Source organism: Triticum dicoccoides, chromosome 2A (assembly GCF_002162155.2).
Source record: "Triticum dicoccoides isolate Atlit2015 ecotype Zavitan chromosome 2A, WEW_v2.0, whole genome shotgun sequence".
NCBI classification, from domain to species: Eukaryota; Viridiplantae; Streptophyta; class Magnoliopsida; order Poales; family Poaceae; genus Triticum; species Triticum dicoccoides.
The window spans coordinates 321,174,335-321,179,479 of NC_041382.1; positions in this window are offsets into that span (position 1 = coordinate 321,174,335).

Genomic DNA, 5,145 nt, shown 5'->3' on the forward strand with positions numbered 1-5,145 from the left:
AATTAGCAAAATTCGCAGGACCAGGAAAAAAACACAACGGGCCGAATCTGGAACAGAGCATGGGCGCAGGATAGTACGCAGCGCACAGGGCGAGGGGAAAAGGTGGCTTCTCACACTGGGCCAACGGGCCGAAAGGGAAGCAGAGCGGCGGGCCAGCGGATCTGGCGAAGAGGAGCTGGGCCTTGGAGACCGAGTGGGGAGCTGGGCCAGGCCAGGGTGTGCGGTGGCCCATGCGGGCGAGAGTGGCGAGCGTCGGCGTCGTCCTTCTCCCGTGCGCCTCACGGGTAGAAGAACAAGACGGCGGCGGCGTGACAAAACTCCGGCAACGGCGGGGTTCGGCGAAGCTGGAGAGGCCGGGAACGGGTCGCAGGGCCCCGGATCCGGTGGATCCGGCCGGATCTGGCGAAGACGGGGCCAACGACGAGCTCCCTGGGCGGCGGCGGCGGGCACTTGCGAGAGAGAGGGAGAATTTAGAGGGAGAGGCCGAAGGAGGGAGGAGAAGGAAGTAGAGAGGCAGGGCGGCGAGGCTGTCTTTGTGGAGGTCTCCGGCGATGGGCGGCGCTCGTCGCCGGCGAGCGCGGATGACGGGGCAACGCGACGGAGGAGCTCGGATCGGGATCTCCTCTCCCGATCTGGAGCTCGGGGAGCAGGGGCGGCGCGGTGCGGGCCTCAGAGCCCAGATCGGGGCCCAGGCGGGCCTGGAGCGGGCCTGGCGGCGCCGGGCGATGTGGGGCGCGGGGAGGCGATGTGACGGCTTCCCGTTGGCTGTGGGCGTCCTGCGTGGTGGCTTCTGGCCACCAGGATGGCGCCAAGTGGCAGGGACGAGGTGGCCGGCGGTGGAAATAGAGGAGAGGAGGTGGGAGGCGGCTGGCTGATGATTGGGGGCGCGGATTTCGAGGAGGAGGAAGAAAAAGTCCAAAAATGGCAAGGGGGCTGCTATATATAGCAGGAGGAGCTAGGGTTGGGGGTTTTAGTCCATTCCGAAGCCGTTCGACCTCGATCGGACGACCCGGAGTGGAGGGGGGTTAGATAGGTGGGCTAGTGGGCTGTGAAGAGAGGTTGGGCTGAGATGAGAGGAGAGGAGTGCAGCCCTACAACTGTTTCTGGAGACCGAAAACGTCCGACGTTAGACCGACTATATTGTCGCTATAGTTTAACGGTTGGGCTATCAAACGAACTCTGAATGCGATGAAACTTGACAGGCGGTCTATCTACACTATAATAAGACCGCACGCCAACTTTCAACCCATTCTGAGAACATTTTCCCGGCCACTTATAAAATGCTATTTCGGACATGCCGCGGGCGCGTGCAAGTGTGTCTGGGCTCAGAACGGACAACAGAGAGAACGAGGAGGCCGGGACGCATGCAAGTTTTAAAACATGATGATGCAATGCACATGATGACATGATAAGATGAACCACGCAAGCAAATGACATGGCAACGACAGCGAATAACTGGAAGACACCTGGCACATCGGTCTCGGGGCGTTACAATGGCCACCTTCAGTTTTTCCACTCTTCCACCAGCTGAAGACCCTCGGCCTTGAGGCGTGCGTCTACATCCATGAGCTCCCTGCCAAGCCGACTCATCGCGCCCATCACCTCCCGGAAGAGCTCGCGGCGGACGACGCTCCATTCGTGCGCAACCTTGAGCCCGCGGCTGACTCCGCCCTCCACAGCGGGGGCTGTCAACGGGACCCAAAGCGGCTTGCCCCTTCCCGCCGGGGGTTGGGGGCTGGCGCGCCTCCGGTCTCCGACTGGGCTTCGGTAGGAGCCCGGTTGGGTTGAGGCTCGCCGCTCGAAGAAGGAACCAAGACCGAAGCCATCCGGCCGCCATCTATAACCAGAGGAGGAGCCCTTGGCACGCTCGTCACACACCGGACGAGGCCACAAAGAAGAGACGGCAGGAGCGCGGGCTCAAGGCGCCAAGCTAGCGTGTCTGCCTCTCCAGCCGACCTCACGATGGGTGCAGCATGCTGGCCTAGGATGCTCAAGGCCAGCAGGAGATCCGAGCCAGGAAGAGGTTGCTTCCCGAGGGGCTTCGCGGCCTTAGCAGATGGGATCCTAAAGAGATACAGCCAAGAAGGGAAGCGACATTCAAGGGATTACAAGGATAAGGTACTTACTCATTGCTACCTCTTGAGCACTTGCGTTGGTTTTCCCTTGAAGAGGAAAGGATGCTGCAGCAAAGTAGTGTAAGTATTTCCCTCAGTTTTTGAGAACCAAGGTATCAATCAAGTAGGAGGCTACGCACGAGTCCCTCGCACCTTCACAAAACAAATAAATCCTCGCAACCAACGCGATAAGGGCTTGTCAATCCCTACACGGTCACTTACGAGAGTGAGATCTGATAGATATGATGAGATAATATTTTTGGTATTTTTATGATAAATATGCAAAGTAAATTAAAAGCAATGAAAATAACTAAGTATTGGAAGATTAATATGATGAAGATAGACCCGGGGGCCATAGGTTTCACTAGTGGCTTCTCTCAAGAGCATAAGTATTTTATGGTGAGTGAACAAATTACTGTTAAGCAATTGACAGAATTGAGCATAGTTATGAGAATATCTAGGTATGATCATGTATATAGGCATCACGTCCAAGACAAGTAGTCCGACTCCTGCCTTCATCTACTACTATTACTGCACACATTGATTGCTATCCAGCATGCATCTAGTGTATTAAGTTCATAAGAACAGAGTAATGCCTTAAGCAAGATGACATGATGTAGAGGGATAAATTCATGCAATATGATAAAAAACCCATCTTGTTATCCTCGATGGCAACAATACAATACGTGCCTTGCTGCCCGTACTATCACTGGGAAAGGACACCGCAAGATTGAACCCAAAGCTAAGCACTTCTCCCATTGCAAGAAAGATCAATATAGTAGGCAAAACAAAACTGATAATTCGAAGAGACTTGCAAAGATAACCAACCATACATAAAAGAATTCAGAGAAGATTCAAATATTGTTCATAGATAAACTTGATCATAAACCCACATTATCAGTCTCAACAAACACACCGCAAAAGAAGATTACATCGAATAGATCTCCACGAGAGAGGGGTGGAACTTTGTATTGAGATCCAAAAAGAGAGAATAAGCCATCTAGCTAATAACTATGGCCCCATAGGTCTGTGGTAAACTACTCACACTTCATCGGAGAGGGTATGGTGTTGATGTAGAAGCCCTCCGTGATCGATGCCCCCTTCGGCGGAGCTCTGGAACAGGCCCCAAGATGGGATCTCGTGGATACTGAAAGTTACAGCGGTGGAATTAGGGTTTTGGCTCCGTATCTGATCGTTTGGGGGTATGTAGGTATATATAGGAGGAAGAAGGAAGAAGTACGTCGGTGGAGCAACAGGGGGGGCACGAGGGTGCAGGGCACGCCTGGTGGGGGGGGGGGGGTAGGCGCGCCCCCCTACCTCGTGGCCTCCTTGTTGGTTGCTTGACGTAGGGTCCAAGTCTCCTGGGTCTTGTTCGTTCCAAAAATCAGGTTCCCGAAGGTTTCGTTCTGTTTGGACTCCGTTTGATATTCCTTTTCTTTGAAACCCTAAAATAGGCAAAAAAAAACAACAATTCTGAGTTGGGCCTCCGGTTAGTAGGTTAGTCCCAAAAATAATATAAAAGTGTATAATAAATCCCAATAATGTCCAAAACAGTAGATAATATAGCATGGAGCAATCAGAAATTATAGATACGTTGGAGGCGTATCAAGCATCCCCAAGCTTAATTACTGCTCGTCCTGGAGTAGGTAAATGATAAAAACAGAATTTTTGATGTGGAATGCTACTTGGCATATTTTCAATGTAATTCTTCTTAATTGTGGTATGAATATTCAGATCTGAAAGATTCAAGACAAAAGTTCAATATTGACATAGAAATGATAATACTTCAAGCATACTAACTAAGTAATTATGTCTTCTCAAAATAACATGGCCAAAGAAAGTTATCCCTACAAAATCATATAGTCTGGCTATGCTCTATCTTCACCACACAAAGTATCTAAATCATGCACAACCCCGATGACAAGCCAAGCAATTGTTTCATACTTTAGACATTCTCAAAACTTTTTCAATCTTCACGCAATACATGAGCGTGAGCCATGTACATAGCACTTTAGGTGGAATAGAATGGTGGTTGTGGAGAAGACAAAAATGGAGAAGATAGTCTCACATCAACTAGGCGTATCAACGGGCTATGGAGATGCCCATCAATAGATATCAATGTGAGTGAGTAGGGATTGCCATGCAACGGATGCACTAGAGCTATAAGTATATGAAAGATCAAAAAGAAACTAAGTGGGTGTGCATCCAACTTGCTTGCTCACGAAGGCATTTTGAGGAAGCTCATCATTGGAATATACAAGCCAAGTTCTATAATGAAAAATTCCCACTAGTATACGAAGGTGATAACAAAGGAGACTCTCTACTATGAAGATCATGGTGCTACTTTGAAGCACAAGTGTGGTAAAAGAATAGTAGCATTGTCCCTTCTCTCTTTTTCTCTCATATTTTTTTATTTGGGCCTTTTCTCTCTTTTTTTATGGCCTCTTTTTTTCATCCGGAGTCTCATCCCGACTTGTGGGGGAATCATAGTCTCCATCATCCTTTCCTCACTTGGGACAATGCTCTAATAATGATGATCATCACACTTTTATTTTCTTACAACTCAAGAATTACAACTGGATACTTAGAACAAGATATGACTCTATATGAATGGCTCCGGCGGTGTACCAGGATATGAAATGACTCATGAGTGACATGTATGAAAGAATTATGAATGATGGCTTTGCCACAAATACAATGTCTACTACATGATCATGCAAAGCAATATGACAATGATGGAGCGTGTCATAATAAACGGAACGGTGGAAAGTTGCATGGCAATATATCTCGAACTGGCTATGGAAATGCCATGATAGGTAGGTATGGTGGCTGTTTTGAGGAAGGTATATGGTGGATGTATGATACCGGCGAAAGGTGCGCAGTATTAGAGAGGCTAGCAATGGTGGAAGGGTGAGAGTGCGTATGATCCATGGACTCAACATTAGTCATAAATAACTCATATAGTTATTGAAAAAATCTACAAGTTATCAAAGCAAAGTATTACGTGCATGATCCTAGGGGGATAGATTGG